This window comes from Catharus ustulatus, chromosome 6 (assembly GCF_009819885.2).
Source record: "Catharus ustulatus isolate bCatUst1 chromosome 6, bCatUst1.pri.v2, whole genome shotgun sequence".
Lineage (NCBI taxonomy): Eukaryota > Metazoa > Chordata > Aves > Passeriformes > Turdidae > Catharus > Catharus ustulatus.
In genome coordinates, this window is record NC_046226.1 from 58,379,523 (window position 1) to 58,401,816 (window position 22,294).

The window sequence follows — 22,294 nt, forward strand, 5'->3', positions numbered from 1 at the left end:
CTTGGCAATTGATCCCTATGGACACCTAAAATGAGCACCATTGTGTCTACCAGTAGGGGTGGAAAGACTGAGCACTGGAACAGGTTTACTGGAGTGGTCATGGAGTTCTTCCACCTTGGAGATATTCAAATGCCCTCTGGACAAAACCTTGGACAGTTTGCTCTAGGTGACCCTACTCAAGAAATGGGAGTGGACCATACGGCCTCCATAGAACTTAATTTTTCTGTGATTCTGTGAGTCAAGTTTGTAGGATGTGAGCAAATCCCAGTAGAATGCTTCCTCACTATTTGTGTTATGGTATCATTGTAGCTGGATACTGGGGACAGGTACAGTGCTATTGCCTACAAATAAGAAGTATGTAGTAAAAATTAATTCCTTCTCAAGCAGCATCAATAACGCAATGTTTTCAGAATAGAGAAAGGCTGTTCACATTAAAAAGGTATTCTGCTTCACTCTAACCATAAGCTCATCTCCAGCTACTAGCAGGACTTTGCTGGAATCTCTGAATACTCAGCAGATCTGCATTGTGTATGAACAGATCTTGCAAACAAAAACTGTATAAAACAAGTTATGATTTTTTAAATTAAGATAAAATTTGAATTTATGATACTGTTACATACTATGGAATCAAGAACCTTGTATAGGGTTAGTGTATCTATGCTTCAATCTTTTGTCTTTACTTTACAATGAGATATAGTGATTCTTGCTGAAGAAAAATTCATTATTTTAGATTAGTAAAAATTGGATCTGAAATACAAGTGTGAAATAGAATTAAAATAATTTTAATATAAAAATATAATCACATTTAATAATCATGGAGTCATGGTTGCAATCTCTACATTTCCCTTTGCCTAAAAAAACCCTTCAGATAATATTACCAGCAGACTTTAAATGTTCCATACCTCCATAACAGCATCATTTTTCTTTCTATGTCTCCCCCAACATCTCTTCATCTTCTGCAAGTGAGTCAACATACAAAGTTAAATTCTGTTCGTAAGATCACAATCAAGTTTTATTCTGCAAAAATAAACAGCAACAAAACTGCTAACAGAAACTGATTTTGGTGCACATATTACTGCAGACTTTTGGATGAATACAAATTGTCACAAAATGTCCTCAAAAGACCAGTGTTTCTGCATGTTCATGAGGTTGTCAAACTATGGCCTCATGAATATTGTGTTGTGTCCAGTAATTCTGTTCTCCCCATGGACAACGACTGTGCAGAAATAATTACTTGGCAATCACATGCACTTCATCACTTCCAAATTAGATTTTAGTGATCCACCGCTTTATTTCCAGAGTAATCTAATTACTACAATGGATTGCCTTCACCTTTTTTTTTTCTTCATTCGATATTTATTGCTACAGATGCAATGTGAGTTAAACACAGCCAAGAAAAATATGATTTGAGGAGAAGTAGTTGGATAATGTGTTTTAAAACATAAATGAAAATGATCCTTTAAATCTTTATTCCAATGTAGACACATGCAGTAAATAAATGGTACAAAAAAAAAAAATCAAAAAGTGTATCTAGAGAATTCCTTGAAGTAACAGATTTGGATATAAAGACTCTATTCTCACCACACAGAAATATTACTTTCATTTTTAAGAGTACACTAAAATACAATTCTGAAAAAAAAGCACTTAGTCATCTTGGAAAACTCTGAGTATCTAAAGAAACGCAATCAAAGTGGTAAAAGTTTTGAAGCACGAGTCTGATGAGGAGCAGCTGAGGGAGCTGGGGGACTCAGCTGAGAGAAAAGAAGGCTTGGGGAGACCTTCTCTCTCCACAAATTCCTGAAAGGAGATTGTAGCAAGGTGGAAACTGGCTTCTTCTCCCAGGTAGCAAATAATAGGACAAGAAGAAATGGCCTCAAGTTGCACCAGAGGAGGCTTAGATTTGATATTATTAAGAATTTTTTCACCCAGAGAGTGGTCAAACATTGAAGCAGGTTGCCCAAGGCAATGGTGGAATCCCTGGAGCTATTTAAAAGATTGGCCTTAGGGACATGGCTTAGCAGTGGATTTGGCAATTCTCAGTTAAATGTTGTACTTGATGATCTAAAAGTTCTCTTCCAATTTAAACTATTCTCTGATTTGCTTCTGTGATATCACCAGAAGAATAGTTAAAGCTGTTTTTCCTTCTAATATATAAGTGGCATGTGTGAATTTAAGCTTTTTCTGAATTCTGGATGGTTCTGGATGAGGCAATTGGCCCACTTTTATCAGATTGTAACTATTCATCACAGTATTTCATCAAGTGCTTAAATTTAAGAACACAAGTCTTGGCTATTGAATGATACCTAAGAAGTACCTAAGAAGATACTTACACAAAAAAATATAGTTAAGGGACTTTCTAAAGCAGATGTATTTGACTATATTTTTATGCTCGCGTGTTTTGGCATGTTCTGTTCTTTATTTTCTGGACTGAGGACTTGGTTGAATCAAACATTGAAATTAATACCAAGTCTTGCAGACCCTCATTATTTGTACAAGCTGGTGATTATTATTGTATTTTTTGTTCCTCTTTTTATGGACTTTAAGAAAGATATTTATTTTCCCAATAGGAATAGAAGCTTGGTACTTCTAAAATCCATTAGGATCATCTGTTGGATGTGTGTGCAACCACCATGAATTATATCCAACCTTTAGGCATTTAGGTAACTAAAGTCTCAGTATGCCTGTTACAGATAAATAAGGTCCTGTAATGCTAAAATCAGCATTTTTAGCTCAGGATTGATCAGTATTTACAGAGTTGGGAACTTTTTTCAGGAAAAAAAGAATAAGCAGTGTTCTTACTGATACTTTTGCAATTAGAAAGACAGCTTTATATTTAAAATACATAATGCTGTGTTGTCCAGAAGCTGAGTTCTCTATTGCTTGGACCTGTGATATTAATACACTGAAATAATATTGCTTACTTATTCATGAATGTACAGTTAAAAGGTTCACAAAGCTGAAATTAAATTCCAGAAATCAGTATTCTTGGTAGACTATTAAACCTGGGTCTTTATTTCTACAATAATCAAAACCTAACGTTTCAAATTACATGTACTGGTTATTGGCTATGATAGGAGAACCCATGCATCTCTCTTTTGCCACTTTAGTGGCCATTCCAGTCCAGAATACTTCTGTATACATATGTATATATGTGTATGTATATTTCTTCAGACACTCAGTATCACTTAAGTTTCACAATTCAGGACTGAGAGAACAACCACTTTCCGTATTATTGTCACACATTTTTAATCTACTCTCTTCTACATCTTCCATGAGACAAAGGCATTCTCTGACATCCTTGGATTAAAAAGGACACCCTCAGGGGCTCAGCTTATTCTAGATCTTGTGTGTTATGAGGTGACAGAATGGCGATTGGAATGTTGTGGCCACCAAGGTGAACCTTGCAAACCTGGGAATAGAGTACAGATCCTCATGTGATGAGGATCTGGAGAATCTTTCTGAATAGTAAAGAAAATCTGCAATTCCTTTTGAATGGTAAGTACACTCCCCACAGCTAAAGATATTTCTTCCTCCAACACTGAGAATAAAAATCCTGGCTTTACAATATAAGCTTTGCTATTGCTAAAAGGGGAAGTAAAATTTCATTCTGTTACATGTTCTCCTGTTTTCAAGCACAGCTGAATCAGTATTTGCATTCAAGTTTAGGTTGCAGTATTACTGCTGCAAACACAGAAAAGCAAGCAAGCAAGCAAGCAAGGAACTCTGTATCTGAAATCTGCCCCAGACTTCATGTCTTTTTAATGAGCACCTCTCATTTTTAGCAGTAAGTCAGGATCAGATTTTTGTCTCTCAACTCAAACTCTGAAACAATCACATTAATTGCAATTCTATCTAGAAAAAAACAGTCAGAATTCTATCTCTAATAATAATTTGTGTTTTCCACTTTCCACTTGCTCAATAAAATCAAGTCCCACAAACTCATCTGTTCAAAATGTCTGTTGGCAGAATTAGCAAATTCATTTGGCTTTTGCAGGAAGAACAGCGAAAGAATTGGGGTTTAACTATTGCAAGCCTAACATCTAAATTATACTTTCTGATATGACATACCTAGAAGTAGATATTTTCTCATTAGACAAGTATATAAAAAATGGGCCAAAATCATGCAGACATTTTAGAAGAGACTTGTACAACATAAAAGAGCACTATTTTAAGGCAAGGGAAGTTAATGCAATCAGTCCATTACAACCAAACATTTTGGTGCTCTCTAGTGGCAGAACATTGAGATGTTCAATAAATTTGCTATTTATTTGCTATTTAAAATCCTGGAAAAGACAGAGTAATTTTATTTTTTCGGGATGTACAGGTAAGTGTCCTATACTGTATTTGCCTAATGTTCTCATGTGCAGGGGAAATGAAGCATTCCTAAGTGTCAATAAAAGACAAAGAATCCTTGATTAGTGATCTCCTGTAGTCAACAGACTTCAGACTTAAGGCTTCATCCCAACACAGGCAAGGAACCACTTACATCTAAACCATGCTGATTTATAAGCCAGAACTCCCTTCCCTTGGAGTTTGGGGAGTTTTCATTCTCAGGGTTTTATGACTGATGGCTACTAGTACATAATTGATGTAAAAGTCATACAGAGAGGTGCACAACTATATGTACACTTGCATTCAACCATACACATATACATAGATATAAAAAAATTACAGAAGCCAAAGGACTGTAAGTAGGAAGGGAAAAGAAAGTATGAGTGCATACTGATCAACAGCTGCCCAAACATTCATAAATTAAGCCACAGAAAAACTCACGGAAGCAAAAGAGAAAGTGAAAATGTAGTTATTCTCTATCTGCTCAAAAAGCAACAAAACCATAAGCCATTATGATATCCTGAAGCTTTACATTTCAAAAGTAGCAACAAAATTGTACTAAAATACTGTTGTATCTGCAAGACTGCCATTGTTAACAGAATAAAATATTTTTTACTAAAAGGTCACTTATCTTTAATTGCTTAATGTGGAGCTATTAGGAAGAACTTTCAAATATTCTCAGAAGATGGAGAAGGAATGTTCTACCCCTACAAGGAAAATGGAACAGAATTTCTTAGCTAATAGTACCTCATGTGGATTGCACTAGACCCCTAGTTCATACATACAGAAACTGAGGTGCAGGAATATGAAGTGACTTGATCAAATTAGTTTCACTGCCTAATGGTAAGGTTGGATTAGATCTGAGTTTTCCTGAATTTCTCTCCAGAGCTTATCCAATAAAGCATCCTTCTCAGTGAAAGCACATGTTATCCTGAGAACATATGGAAAGGTGCTTCTTTATGTGGAAAGCATATTTACAGAAATCACTCTAGCCTAGGGTATTTTACTAAAGTGTTCTGAAATTAACTCATGTTTAGAAACTGCTATATGGCTCGAGATAGATGCTGGTATTTCAGAATATTAGATGAATTTGTATTAATATATTTCCTCAGAAGAGTAGTTCATTAGGACAAAATAAACTGTGTTGCCCAGTCTGAGACATTACATGACTCATCTCTTTTTCTTGAATACAAAGACTTGATGTTCTTTTCACTTGCTAAACCCTCTGAACTCTAGGTACTCTTCGAAGTATACTGGTTTCTGTCTGTTACTTACTTACAATAGGAAAAAAATTATTGACCTTCCAGTTCTCTTTAAATATCCTATCACTAAGGCTGTAAGTCAGGAAGGTGAAACTTCATAAAGTCTGTGAAAATTCTGAGCACTCACAGAAAAAAAAAGACCTAGAGATTACAATAAATCAGTCAGAATATAGGACAAGAGCTAAACAAAGGTTCCCTGCTTGAAGGACAGAATAAATTTGAAAACTACTTGCATGCACAGAAGTCATAGCAATTGATTTTTCAGGAGTAAATATAAAGATTGCCACTTATAGATCATTGCTTCTAAAGATTATGAGTATTTTGAAGTATAAAAATATGATCAGAACTTCTGGTGATGTATGTAGACCAGCTTTTAACCAGCTACTTGTATGGATAATAAGAATAATATCATTTGCTCCTGCCTGGTTCCTGAGGTCTGTATGTAATGAAAACCCATAGCACAGCATCTGTAATGTTATCAGTAGCCAAATCACACTGGGTAGGATTAGACAAGGTGCAGTCAAAATTTTAGTCTAAAACATAGGTATTATTTTGAAGAGTTTCAGATTCTTTGAGTTTTAAAATAATAGCTTGCACCTACCCAGATGAGGTTAATTTCAGGTATTCCAAAAGATCATGAAAGCATCCACTGAAACCAAAGGAATTCTTTAAAATAAGACAGAGGCAAGTATAACTTGTTTAATTGCAGGTCAACCAAAGGAATTTAGTATCTTTGCACAGGTAATTAAAGACATGAGTTGGCTATCATGGTATTACTTCACAGCATCATGGCCTGACACTTCCATCAAAATACAAGTTTGAGAAGGGAAAAATCTTCATCAGGGAAGTTGGTTTTGCCCGTCAGATAAAAGTTGCATTTGTGTTATTTTATGAAATTGCAGTTGTTTGCAATTGTTTGCCTGCCCCAAGTTCTCAGGATGTATGAAGTGACAAAAAGGTTTCAAGACCATTTTGAGAGGACTTTTGAATATTTTTAAAAAATCTAAATATCGGTAACTTAAAACTTTCTACATATAAGGGTCTTCTGCTATTCATGTAATTCCTGACCATGAAACTTATTGTGTCTTTTGCTAAAGAAAGAGAGCGAAAACAAGCTGTGGTCATTTAGGACTTTCTCTTTGTCCTACACTACGCTATTGCTCCCCATCTTCCATATGTTTTTTAACTGGGGAGTAGAACAAGCTGTTCATTGAACTTGCATCACATACCAATTCCAAAATAAATATTTTGAGCCATCTGGATGTTGCCTACAGGTTGGTAGCTATCCAGACTGGTGGGAGGAAGTCAAGGGCTGGTGCTCTACTAGTGGTGGTATTAGACAGCAACAAGTCCTTTATTCACAGAGAATGAATAAATCAATTATACCTAAAATTTGCTGCTTTTAAAAAACGCATTTCCAAGCTGCATTGCAGGCTCTGAGAGCACTAGGAGAACCTGTGAGCTAAAAGGACACAGGCATGTGTCCTGCTCAGAAGGAATGTATGACTTCACCCTAGGGTATTTAAAAGCAGTGGATCATAGAATTGATCAGGAAAGTTTAAAGAAGGAAGAGGCTTTGCATTTGTACATGAAAAAATGAAGAATGTTACTTTTCTTATTCAGCAGAGTATTTGTGTTCATGGTAATAGCTGTTTCAAAACACATTAAAGTACAGTAATTTCACAATTATAAGCCGCACCTGATTATAAGCCGCACTTCTGGGTGTCGGCAACCTTTCATTCTTTGTCCATATATAAGCCACACTGGGTTATAAACTGCACTTTCGTTCACAGAGAGGATCCACGTGCAACTTTCAAAGTTGGCAATTAGTAACAGAATCACGAGATTGCGGGGTTTACTGGCTCAGCTCGGGGCTGGGTGGGCTCGACTCGGCGCTGCCCCACCGCCGGGGCCAGGCGGGCGCCGCTCAGCGCGGGCCTGCTGCTGGCTCACACTTCTGGGTTGGCAAATTTCTGAACTTGGTTCATATATTGGCCGCTCTGGAGTAAAAGCCGCACTTCTGGGTTGGGACCAAAATTTTAGTCAAAATGGTGCGGCTTATAATCGTGAAATTATTGTACATTTGTCCCTCTTTTGAGATTCAGTAGAATAAAGAAGTTAAAGCTGTCGACCCAAGGTCTATTACAGTAATTGGTTTTAACATAATTTCAGGCTGGAGAATGCCCACAGGACAATTGAGTGTTTTCTTTCTTCTGCTATGCAAGCAACATTTTTCATTGCTTGATGATTGAACAACTCTGGAGAGAAATTGTAAACGGCACCAACAGCCCTTGGATATCTGCCCTACCCAAAAAACTCAACGAATGCCTTGAGTTTCTTCTGTGTGGAAAACATCTCACCATCCAGACATGGCAGTAGACACAAGTGAAAACTAACAAAAATATTATCTTTGCTTGACTTCTGTAACGCTTTGAGGTAGGAGAAGGAAAATCTGAAGACCACAGACCCCAATTTTTAATCTCTTATGTGTTTATTTTAAAGGAAATAGAAGTCACTATATTTACTACATTGATGAATAAACAAATTTTTTTCCTCCACCAAAGCAGAAGAATATTTTCATTAAAATAGTCTTTGAGTACGAGGGTCAGTCCTAGTGACAGATTCAGATGTATATGTATCAATTAAATGTGAAAATACACCTCAGGAAAAACAGAGATATCAACATTTAATGAGCAACCATCTCTCTAAAGAAAAAGTCCCAGATCATTATACTTGTCTTAGAATACTGAAATAGAATGAAAAAAAAAATTGCTCCATATTTTTGTAACAAGAACTAAAATAAGCTTTTAAGGACATGATCTCCACCCTGAACAAAATTTCACATTAAATGAATGTATATTCTGTGAATATTCACTCTGTTACTCAGTATTTTATCAAGAGTTGGAACATGCTTATTGCATGATAATATTAGGGAAAGCTTTCCTTCTGTTTTTAGACATAATTTCAGTGGAGGTGTGACTGTGTTTGGCTCAGGTACTGGAGCCTAGCATTATTTCTGGTTTAATAACCACTGCTTCATTTTACACATAGAAATTTTTCAGGTTGAATTATTTTTCATTTCATAATGCTGCACTACTGTCTTTTAAGTGGTTGTTCTTTCATTCCCTAAATGAAAGAGCTTTTGGGGTGCTAAGTCACAAATTGATGATTTGGCTCATTCGCTTCTGCAGATGTTTGCAATGGAAAGCTTCAAACCTTGTAGAGCATAATTGTGCTGGACAGATAACCCAGGAGTGGCTGCTGACTCTCTGGAGAAGAGAGTGATAGTGTTCATGGGTAGCTGCAGGATAAGAAGTCCTTCAGACTGGGGAAGCTGACCCATGCAGCAACAGGGGGCAGTGACCGTTCCCTTCTGGCAGCACCAGGCAGGAAAACAGTCAGATAAACAGAGTTTTCTTGAGGTCTTCTGCCTGTATTTATTTTGACATCTCCCAGAACAGGGAGCAAAGCATTAGGAAGAATATAGAATAATTTTGCATCAAATCTGAAAAAATTTTAGCTAAAGACAATAGAAATATATTAGATGAAAGTTACATAAAGATAAATTAGGATCCAACATAATTAATTTAATTACAAAAAGACCCTTACCACTCCGATTAAACTGATTAAAGTTGTAGAATCTAGAAATATCTAGGCAAAAAGAGAAAGTAACAGAAAGTACAAAAAGTACAGAAAGTACAAAACTTAAAAGGAATAGCAAAACCAAGAACTCAGAAGTTTGGTGGCCACAGAATTATTGCTGCTTCTTTCTCTCCCTTCTCTCATTCCACTCATTTTTTTGCAGGAACTCTTCTAAAATGTTTATCCTGGGGAATACGTCCAGCAGGAACAGCTAACATTTTTTACAATTCAAAACACTTTAGATTTTTTTAAATGGAAAGTGTGAGTCAAATGTTATTCATAAAAAGCAATACAGGGACCGATTGTGAGCTAACACTCCCTGGATAAGAGAGTAAAATTATCAGAATTATCAGTCTGATACAAAAAGCAGTGCATATTATTCAGACTTCTATCAATTTGAAAAAAAAAAAATTTAAATATTTTCAAAATAAGTGAGCATGGACTGGAGCTAGTGTAAGAAAGGCTCATCCACATCCAAAATAAGTTTCCTGGTCCAAACTTCATGATTCAAGAACATTTATAATCCACCAGGCCAGAACTTCAGATCCACACAGCCTTACTTTCTAAGGAATTTTGCATTTAGATCTGGAATTTTACATTGGAAAACCTTTCACATTTATGAAAGGCTTTGGGAACCACAGTGAGAGCTCTGGTGGGATTTCACATCCTCAGCCAAGAAAATGATGACTTCATTTTGTTGCTTTCCCTGTTTATGTACAGATTCTGGCACCTTTGCCCATATGAGCTGGTGTTTTCCTCCTCCTTGAGTGCCTTTAATACGCCCACCAAGCAGCCCTTCTCAGCTTCAGCAAGGAAAACTGCAAGGAAGATTCAGGGGCATGCAGAGAGGGTAGCAATCTGTACAAACCTTGTACTGTGAGCACAACATCCTTCACCAGAACATTTTGTTCTGATGGATATCTAAGACTCAGAGATATAAAACCTACAGGGAATAATCTGAACATATTTATCTTCTCTGCCCTTTTGTTCTACACTCCCCCTTTCCCAGATTCTTCTCCTCCATCACAGTTTATCAATTTCTGTGCTAGTATTTGTACCTCAGCTTTCTCTGATTCATGTTTGTTAGAAATTACATTAATGAATGTATGTTGTGCTTATCATTGGCATTTTACGAGATAGATCTAATTTGTTTATTTCTAATTTCATAGTTTGTTAAATTTCTCTACTTTGGTTTTCCACAGTCCATTTTCACAGAACTTTATGGATCTTTTTGGATCCTGTTCAACTATATAACACATTTATCAGTACCAGTCTGAAAATATTTTCAACTACTTCATTCAAGTTATTAGACCTTTTGGCCAACTGAAGTACAACTTGTTTGCTAACTTCTTCTTTCCCCTTGTAATTTATTAATTAAATTCTCCATTTTAAAAACAAATCTTTTGCAAAACTAAAGTTGCTTCTTCTAAATGCATTTTAGACAATTAATTCATCCTTAAGGATATCTGCTGAGACTTTTTTATATTAAACAAAAATATGCTGAAATCTAAGTCAGTCACTGAAGTGACATTTATTTTCTATGACATGATGGTGATCATGTTCCTAAAAGAAGTTCCCAGCAACTGTATATTCAAAATCCAAACCTCATATCCTGTAAGGTTTATCTCTTAAGGTTTCTTGTGTTAATGAATAGTTATGTCATTGAATTTCCTATAATAATCACAGAAAAGGAGAGCAGAATTTAGGTGTAATAAGATTAGCTGATTTTGATTGTTAGAAAAATATATACTCACAGTTTCTGTTGCTTACATTTGGCTATGTAAAAGCACTTCTGCCCTCAGCTATGAATAGAGTCTCATTAAGCAAACAAAAGAAACCAAAGGCAACGTGCATTAGAAATAAGATATTGTAACTTGTCTATATTTGACATCTTGTGTGACAGGTGTGGCTTGGACTTGCTCAGAAAAAAATGTGAACAGAGTTCAAGATGTCACCAAATTTCTTCTTGAAACCTACACAGACTTGTATTATGACTCTTCTAAAAATTAAGTATCTAAAAGCAAGGCCTTAATCACAGGCAAAAGTACAACTACTCACTATGAGAAGGAGAAGTAGTAATAAAACCTTTCAAATTAAAAACATAATATACCTCAATCAAAGCCTATATTGGTTTTTTGCTGTGTAGTTACTGAAAATTGTCACAGCTAAAATCAGAGTATGTTTTGATGTCATTCTAAATAGTTTTACATGCAGTTTTGCCAACAGCAGCAGAGATCCCTCCACAAACAGAAATTTTCCTTGCAAATGACACCATTACACCTACTACTTTATACATATGTACTTCATTGCTGCAAACCAGAATGAAAAACAATGCAACTAAAATATTTGAAAGGTATAACTTGAAAGTTTTAAACTCAAGGAATTTGAAACAGTTCATGTTTTGCGCTAAAGTGGTCTATTCGTATTTTATCACATCATCATGAAGTGATTACCACCTATATCACAGCATCAAGACAATAAAATATTCTAGAAGTAACATGAGTGTGTGCTACAGCCAAGTTTCAGACCAAAACATCTTCACAGTTTCAAGGCTTTAAAGACTACCTTCTGAGAAGAGTGCTGCTTTAAAATTCTAAGGTTTCTTTCCTAAGTGAAAAGATTCTGGAAAAATGTCACACAGGATTGTCTGTAGATAACTCTTCTGCACTGCTCAATAGCTAGAACATAAGGTAGCAAAACAGTTTGGGTTTTGTCCTCATAAAATCTGAAGCCACTGGGGTAGGAACCTCACAAAATCAATTTTCATAATGAGAGAAACGTCTCTGTTTTCATTATTCTACAGCAACAATTGCTTTTCAAGATGTTGGTGGTCTGATCACATAAATGACTTCTCTGAAAGTCCCAAATAGTCTTTGAAGGACTTGAATTAATCTTGTGAATGCAGGCACACAACCCACTTCTGATAATACCAAATAAATAGTACAAAACAAAAAGCCCCTGCTCACTGATTTCATTAAAAATGCTGCTCCTGGATCTGCCAGTCACACGAAACAGTCCTCTAATCTCTTCTCTGCTTTCTAATCTCTTTTTAAAATCACCTTAGATTCAGGCTAGAGGGTTGGGAAAAACACCTTTTCCATACTCCAGCAGGACAAAATGTTCTATGTATCTGGTTTGCAGTGGGTGTCATCAGAAAAAGAGAGGCTCAAAAACTTACATTCAGTTATGCTGGACTTCCACTGTTCTGAATTATCAAGAAACTGTAGTTTGTCAATAAATGTTATGATGTATCTCAGTCTGAGAAGCAGTTTCCTGATGGTGGGACCTGGGAACAAGCCCACATCACCTCGGAGCCCAGAGGCTGCCCAGTGTCACAGGGAGCCACTTCTCCCTGCTAGTAAGCAAAGCAGAACAAAGCTCCACTCATCATTGATTCACATCCAAGAGATTTCTACAATGAGTGCAACATTTTTGCCAGTCAACAAGTGTCACAGAAGTCATCAGAAAACAGCTCTAAGTGTATGTATAGCTTCTAGATATGCTGTACGAGTACAGACCATCACGGAGACGTCATTATTCTGGCTGACTCCTTTATGCCCAGGTCTGTGGAAGCCTCCTGTAACCTGTAGCCAAAGTATGCATGCCCTGACAGATTCAATTGTGCTCAAAGCAGCCCCTGTGCCAATGACTATCATAATCCCTCACCTTTTATTTCACCCGATGCCTGCGCCCAGCAAAGCAGCAACTCTGTTCTCAGCACTTGCATTTTAACTTCCTGCCAGCCACCTCACAGCAGTGAATTTCTAAAGGCCCTAAGGCAGATGAGGTCCCACTACATTATAAGCATATATTGTGATAAAAGAACTGCATAAAGGTAACAGAAAACAACATTACCCAGAGCACCAGTACAGATGTCTGTGAGTACAGATGAAATGTCATTTCGAATCACCACCTCAAGAAATCACTGGGATTTAAAATCTTAGTAAAACATAGTAACCAAAGTGCAATTAGCAGAAGGCAAGTTTGTTTCTTAAGTACTAACAACAAAACTAGTGAACCAGTTCAGGTAACAATGCAGAATCGTTAGTGAGCTTAAACCAGATGGTATTTCATTTTTAGCTATAGGCAAAATGCCAAATGACATGACTAAATAGAGAAAAATCCCTACAGTATTGAATTTTTGCACCTATTGAGCATGGAGACTGAAAGGCAGGAACATTTTTAATAACCTTTCTTTGACAAGCTTAAAGCCATTTACTGCTGAAGCCTGTCTTTGACATAAAGCCAAGAGAACAGGCCTCTAGAGAAAGCTCGCTGCTGTACAGCTTTACCTTCCAGCAAAACACATTATGCAACAAAGACACATAATACTTCCATTAATAAAACAGACCCTTTCGCTGCTATCACAGCAGTGACCTTTCAATCCCGGCTTCTATAGTATTTATTGGTTGGAAACTTATTTCTACTAATAGCAATTGTCTGATTTTGAAACTGAAAACCTTTTGTCTGTTCCAGGGAACAGCATTTGCAAAGGCAATGGCATTCATTCAGTGAAAAAGGAAAGGTAACCAAAAGTAATGCCACGTACCAATTGGCATTTAAAAACAATATTCATACTGGTTTTTTTGATACAGCAATTTTCATCAGAGAACTTTATTCAAATGCAAAGGTCCTCCACATGAAAATATTCCAGACATTGAGATTTCACAACACCTTGACAAATACTTATATGACAGATGGGAAAGTTAATTAAATAGTAGGCCAGGCTCTGGACTGTATTTTGCTCCTCTGACACTAGGAAGAGGCCAAAAAGGCAGCTCAGTATCTCTTACTCCTAGGATTCGTGTGCCTCTGAGATGTTCCCACGTAACATAACTGGCACCTACCTAGCACTCACCTGAAGCATGACACCATGGGGACCCTGGAGCAGTACTACCCTAGGGTAGCAATTTTCCAGCTGGTGGAGGTCCATTCCAGGCTGCCAGGAGGAAGGCTGTATGAGAACACTATCAAGACTGCAATGATATATGATGGTTCTCAGAACAGGTTACAATGTGCACCAGAACTTGAGATAATTTTTGCCACTCTTTGCTCTTATAAGACCACTTTAGCAGACACTGGCAACATTTTAGAGATTTGGGGCTAAGAAGATGGGGTTTTTTTATCCAGATATATCCCTTCCAACCCAAACTATTCTATGATTCTATGACTAGAACATTCTAGCACAGTGTTTCTTTGATGGAACTACAAAAGTTCAGCAGAGTCCTACAAAAAAAATCTGACACCTAAAGATGTATGCAGTAAAATAGAAAAGAAAATCAACTGTATTTAGGGAGTAAAAAGTTAAGAATATAATGATGAAAAGAGGTAATTTTGCAGAACAGAAGTCAGAATTACAAAAGACTGGAGAGGGTCCAGAGGAGCAACACAAAGTATCAAAGGACTGTGATTCTGCCATTTGAGGGAAGGTTGAGAGACTTTAGAAAAGAAGGCTTAGAGACCATGTTCCAGTATTTCAGGAGTGGCTAGAAAGAAGATGTAGTCTCCCTCTTGTGGGAGGGGTAATGGGCACAATTTACTCCTGGGAGATCCTGACGAGACACAAGAGTGCCATTTTCACAATGAGAAAAATCAGACATTGGAATAGTTTCCTCAGGGAAGTGATAAGTTACCCAACATTGGACACTTAAGGTTCAGCTGGACAGGGTGATGTGTCTCAACAGTGATTTTACCAAAAAGATTGGACCAGATGATCCTTGAAGTCCCCTTTCAACCTGGTTTTCCATGAATTAAATTTTGAACAGCATATTAGGTTTTTTTTTTTGTAATGTCATATAAAGAAGGACTGATTTAATGTCCATCGATTTAACTGGAAATCAGTATTGCCAAATCCTGTTATTTTAATCAAAAATCTTGAATTACGTAGTGATTCATTGTTAATTTGTTCATATAATACCAAGTTCATGTAGTTATATCAAGTGAGAAAATTGGGTTTTTTAAAGAGTCTCAACCTCTGAGTGTAGGGAAATAAATCTAAGGAACATAAGCCTTAAGGCTCTAGCACTGAAAGGGAAGTTGAAAAAAAGAAAATTTATCAGGTAAAATATTTAGGTGTTTAAGCCAAACTTATGATTACGAGTTTAGATTATGACCTGCAAATGCTAAATCTGCAACTATTGAGCATTGTAATAAATATAATTGAAACAGGACTTTTTCTTTTATTCTGGGCATTTTTTTGCAGTTTATGCACTATTAATCATTCTACAAACATGGAAGAGGGAATCCTCAAAATTAATGTGGTAATACTGGGAGGTTTTCACAGTACAGGCTCTGGCATCACTCAAAACGAAATTAATATGCCAGTAATGTCTTTGCTCCTTTGAGCTCCAGTTATCAACAAAATTTCACAACAAATTGTACTCGTGTTTTGAAGGTTTCACTTATATAAACATCCAGCATTTCCCTCTTGCATTAAGGATTCCAACATGTCTCAGCTCTTTCATTTTCTTTTCAGCAGCCCACAATATCCCTGCAATAATATCGATGAGCTCCCAGGTCTTATGTTCCTTTTCATAAGGACACAAGGGCACTGAGGCTACTTTCATTCAGAGTGAGTGAATGTTTCATTTAACCCTTACTATGTTAATAGGAAACCCAAACTCGTCCCCACCCCCTGCCCCATTCACGTTCAAAGGAAGGAAACATCACTGTAACAGCTCTCTATCATCTTTTTCATAGAGTTGTTTGTTTCAGTTATACACAGTAAGTTTTCTTGATTCCGCCAGCCTGGATCAGAAATGGCAACACATTTTGGTTTTCACTGCGAATGAAAGGGATTTAAAATACTATTAGACATTGAACCAGTAGTGCCTGATATAGCCCCTAAAATGTAAGCATATGCACAAGAAGGATGGTGGAATCAATTTGGAATCAATTCAAGTTTTTCCTCTCCACTATGTTATTGATCACCTGCTGTAGTGGAAACTATAGCAGAATATTTTCAGATTCAAGTGACTGCTTTATTTTATTACTACTGATTTGACTTCTGATTCATTAAATTACATACTGAATTTCATAGGATCATTTTCAGAAAAGCTCTTTAAAGATACCACCTTCTGTATTTAAAAGTATCTTAATAATAAAAAGCATTTAATTTTTCCAAAAAAATATATTATGCCATGTTTATGATGTATTTCAATTTCTCAATAATATTCACAGTATCTGCTAACGTATGTGTTCATGACTACATTGCCTTGTGATCGAGATTTTGCTGTATCTTAGCAGAATCTCAACATTATTTAGGTGAGAAGGTAAAAGAACCTTTCTTTCACTAAGTCAGGATGCCCAGCAAACATATTAAAACCAGAAATGAAGGATAAAATGCAGCCTCTTTAACCTGATTTTGGATAAGCTAAGCTTCGTAGGACACAGACTATCCTTTAACAGTGGAATGTCAGAACAAGTTTTGGCATTAGATCCAAAAGTTCATCAGACAGTACAATAACATTGCTTGTGATATCCTACAATGCAGAAAACTGGACGTCAGCAATGCCTCACAACAGACCAAATGCCCTCCCTACCCCAGCAAACATCCTGTTCCAAAGAGTATTCATTTGAAGGTACAATGCTATTCCAGAAAGCGAGCTACCTTTATATATCCTAACTTTTGGAGGCAGCAGTTGATCAGTTGGAACTAGTATCTGTTTAAATACAATGGGAGGTTTTATCACAGACAACTTGCAAAACAGGTGACCTGATCAAATGCTCTTATGGGCTCTCATGGGTGTGTGCTTATGGGTTCTAAAGAGCCAAGTAGTTCTGAAGGCTCTGCTCTTCTGCATCTTTCCCTTTTAAGCAGACTTCCCAACCTCCATTAGCATTACAACAAATTAAAGAAACTTATCACTGCGTGATTTACAATTATAGACTACTGCCGTCCAGCATTACCAGTTTTTAAAGCCCTCTAAGATGCAGCTGCAGAACATTCCCCATCACATTAGGAAAATTTAAGAAAAATCATGTAAATTGAAGCCTTAAAAAAAATACCCCAAAATAAATCCAACCACAACAAAAGGCTCCCCCAACCAACCAACCAACCTATCAAACAACGAACTAAAAATTCTTGTACCTAGTAGAACTGAAAAGAACATAAAGGCAACATGGCAGTTGCCAGTGACCTCCTGAACAGTAGTTTTTAGAGAAAGAGCAGGAAAAAATAGGATGAAAAATGGGCCAGGCTTGCATCGACCCCAAAAGTTGGCTATTTGACTTGGCAAGTAAGAGGAAGCATGACACAAACTTGACAAAAAATTTAATGCTTTAATCAGGAACTACATAGAAGAATTTTTCTTCCTAGGGACCCCCATTTTCTTGTGATCCCATCATCCTTCTTTCAATATGGGAGAACAAAGTCCTGCTTCTAATGATATTAAAATTACAACACGGAGATAACCCTAGTATTTAATCTAATTTTCTACATAACAGGCATTCAGATAAGAATTTCAAATATTAAAGGTATTGCAATTATCTATTTTTTCTTGGGTAATATTATAACATTCATTTTTTCTGTTATTTAAATGCCTCCATTCTGATATATATATACACTCTGATATATCCTGAGGTTACAGAGGTTTTGCAGTAAATTTTATCTTTCCTCTTCAAAATGTACATGATTATTGAATCCTTTTATGCCTTGTTGGTTTTTTTCGCTCAAATATAAAAAATCTGTTGGTAGTGCATTTCTTGGATAATGCTACAACAATGGGAAAGGCTTAAAAATAAAGGTATTTAACTATGTGCTTCACTATCCCATTATTTTGGAGGCTCCAAAAATTCCGACTGAAGAATTTAACAATATTAGAGGAATTCAAGATAAATAATTTTGTATTGTATGGGGAAGATAAAGTTTTTCTATCTCCTTGGTTCCTGCATTAATTCTTTTCTTTCAAAAACAAGTTGCATGAGTACATGCTGTCTAAGATAGTTCTCAGTGTCAAAGAGTTGAAATGACATGAGCTCTGTTCTTCACCTCCTGAAATATATATCTGCATTAGAAGAATATTTAGTCTGTTCAATCAAAGTATAAGGTCTATGACAAAGGATTCAGTTGTCCATCTGGTAACTGTATTAGATATCTTATATTCCCTCAAAATGTCCTATTTACCACTGAAGCTGGTTATGAATCTTAGAGGGATAAAACACAGATTAAATCCAAGTTTCAATATCATATTTATTTATCAATTTGATTATATATGGCACTAAAATCCTCAAGAATCTTGAACCTGAATTTTAACTTCAGTTTTTCTTTACTGAAAAATTATGTGAACTACTTCACATACAGAGTTTTCCCAGATCAAGCTGAAGTTATGCTCTATGGTTCCAATCTTAATATAAATTTGCTATTCTTTTCTCTGAAAAAGTTGAATTATAGAATTTTTAGTCCCCTGGACCTTTTACTATTGTGAAAGAATAGTTTAACCAACACACAAGATAAATCAGAATAGTCATACTGAAAATAATTTTTTTTTAGCTTAGCAGATCTTAACTAATCAGTTCAAAAAACTACAAACACAAATGCTAGTAAACAGGTTTTTGTGGATTTTCATACATAACTATGTATGTATACTGAATCTGACAAGATGCACCCAAGCCCACTTGATGCATATAACACATAAAAAAAATATTTTCCCCAATATTTTAGCAAAAAGGATTGTATCATTAATCAATAGTCATTTCATAACATTTAAGGATTCCAAAGCATGTTGTAATAAATAAATTTGGATTCACAGCTCTCTAGGGAACTTTTTTGGGTTAAGAAAATAACAACCCAACAGATATTAAATAGTGTGTTACAACACACAACTAGCCCCTACCACAGCAGAAAATGCAAACTTCATCTTTATTTAAAACTCAGTTTTCAGAATATAATTCAGACATTTTCAGAAAAGGCTTGGTGGCTACCACCCATGCTTATGGAAGCCTTTGTTCAGCAGCTCTGCTGGCTACCAAAAAGGCTGGCCACACAACGTTATTTTTTGCCATGTGTCCACAGCTAGGGAGACCAAAGTCCCACATCAAGAAAGAGCTATGACTGTAAAATGTCTCTGAACAATCACAGTTAATAAATTGCCTCAAATCAATAAGGGCACAGCATGAACAAAAAATGCACAGGTGTGGAACAGATCCTAGCGCAGGAGGAGAATCAAACAAGTGGTGAGTGGAATTTTCTCTACATTTGGCAGAATGTTTATAGAGAAAACACCATGGAAAGTGAGGGAAAAGTCAGAATACTGAATGTATTTTCCAAGTACCTGTGCCAAGAGTAGTAAAAATTTTGATTATTTACTTTATAATGCTTGTCATCTGTGTAAGACCAATGGCAGGCCTAAGGCAATCATATTAGTTTTAAGCATTATTTATGCTGTAAGCATGAACCATTACTCTTTCCTGTTTACTGCAGTTGAATACAGTAATCTTATCAATATAATAAATGATACTATTTATCAGCAAACTATTAATAAAAATCATTATTATCTATTAGTGGGCCTATAAATTAAAGAGTGCATCAATAAATTCCCACATTTAATTATAAATTATGGATATATACACAGAGCAACTTGAAATATTTCTTTAACTAGTAAACATAATTATTTTTTAACATGAAAACTAAAAACAAAAGCTAAACATGAATGAATATTTTGGCTCTACACTTGATCTTGGTGCTAGCAAAGTTTGTCTCACCAGTAAGAGGTTTTGGAAGGGAAGATAGGATGTTGTAGCAATGTCTACACAAGGTAATACCTAATAGGCTGGGCTATGTTTGAAAGTGTCCTATAAAGTTAAGATCTACTTCAGACCTCTAACTAGCAATAAAGAAAAAAACCCCATGGTTTTCCTCAACTGAAGGAAATCAAATAAAAAATGAAAAGAAGCACAAATCCTGGGTTATGAGTCCTGCCTATTTGCATTGTCTTTAGTCAATAGGTGCCATATGAATAAGAGAGACAGTGTGTGATAAAGCCAGAAGAGAAAAATGAGTATTTGCCAGAAGCCTGGATGTCTGTTAGCAAAAGTGATGTGATGTGTAAGTTTCTGTAGGAAAATGAGCCAAATACAGTAAAAACTAAATGAAATTCTGCCTATATCAGGTGACTGACTGGCTGATAGAAGGTTTTTCATATCTATATTGCCTACAATTCATTTCTTTTATTCTGCAGATGATACATTGTCCATAGCAAGACTTATGAAGTAGCATTAAACCCAGAGATGAATGTTAGGTGAAGGAACACCATTTGAGGGAGACAGGGAAGCATAGTTTGCTAGCAGATATCTTGAGTCTCCCAGATGTCTGAAAAGAAAAAATACATCATCAGTCAAAACAAAAGCCAGTTCATGAACTGTTAAACCAGAAACTGAATGCTCTTGACTTCATGCCAGAGAGGATGCAGTTCATCACCATTCCACATACTTAATCTCTATCATTGCACTCAATACTGTGAAACCCTAGAACAACCCTCCTGCCCCAAGGAGTTGATTATTAAAATTAACAAAAAGCAAGACAGGTAGACAATGAAGTTCAAAAATAACACACCATATTTTATGGCATAGATGTATTAAAAAATTGTAATTTGATATTCCAACTAAGCACTAAATTATCAGGGATCTTAAATCTGCAAAAATGAAGAAATCTGTGAAATATTAATATTCTAAATATTCTCTGATGTAGAAATGTGTCAGCAGGCAACTCCAAGCGAGTGATACATGCAATTGCTGTTGATTTCAGCTATGCAAGGATAACTCACAGCTGCTTTCAAGATATCCATCCTTTTTTGCTTTTCTAAATACACAAGAAGCCATGATCTTAGTGCACACAGACCTTCTAGAAGCAAGATTCTGTACTCCCCATTTTGGGTGTTACCACCGAAAACTTCACTAGGCCATCTTGTAAGGCGAGAAATGATTTATTATGGTATGCTCTCTAAGAGGCAGCCATCCTAAAAGTTTCACTAAACAAAAACTGGAAAGTACTCTGTGCTATAAATAAGCCCACAGTTATCATTTTCTTGTTCCTTCATCGCCTCTTGCTACAAACCCACTGCAGATACAAGCATTTTAGGTGGTTGATCTTTACAACTCCGAGAAGATGATGACACGAGATAGTTTCACAGATGTCAGATTACCAGCTATGAAAGGAAAAATATGGTGGCAATGGTGGGAAAAGAAGCAATATCCACAGGCCCTGATTTCCTAACATTAGATTACTTCAATAAGCAAAGAATTCAAATCTATTCAGAATTTTTCCTTGAGTATAAACCATTTATAACTGCATTCACCTAGCTGCATGCCAGTAAGCTCATAATTTTAAGATATTTGTAAAGTCACAGTGCAGCTGGCAACCTGAAAGTATTTATAACATAGCCAAGGGACGAGATGTTATGAGCAGATATTTGTAAAGCTGCAGCCTAAGCAGAGAGATGCCAGGCAAATATCTCTCAGTGACTGCATACTAGCCCAGTGGCAAAAGGAACAATTGCAATGTTTGACATCTGGAAGATAAAAGAGATTAGTCATCTCTTTCAAAAGTACTCAAAACTAAAAATTGCTGTATAGTGATATCTCGAATCTTAAAAACATTTAAGGCAAATTTTTTAAAATTATTTTTTGTGCAAGATTTTATTAAACAAACCTCAAAAAGAAGAATGAAATTTTCCTTTTTTAAAAAACTTCATTGACTCATATAAGTTTGGCCACCAGGCTTTAGCAAAGTAGTAAAACAAACATTACAATAGTCAACACAAAGAATTTCCTGCCATGCACCACCTTGCTGGTTTCTAATATAAAAATATTGCTTGGAACTGAATTGTGAATGGGACACACTTATGCCAGACAGATACATATTGAATCTCTGGTACTTTAGCAAATGATTTAATATGAGAAGTTACTTAAAAAGGGTACTGAATTACATGGAATACTAACCACAGTACATCAATACTTATTTCTAATAGCCTACTTGTGTGATATGTAATTTCTGACATAAATTACTATAAGTTTTTTCTTCCAAACTCTAAAAAATGGTCCAAAAACCCGAGCTAGAAAGA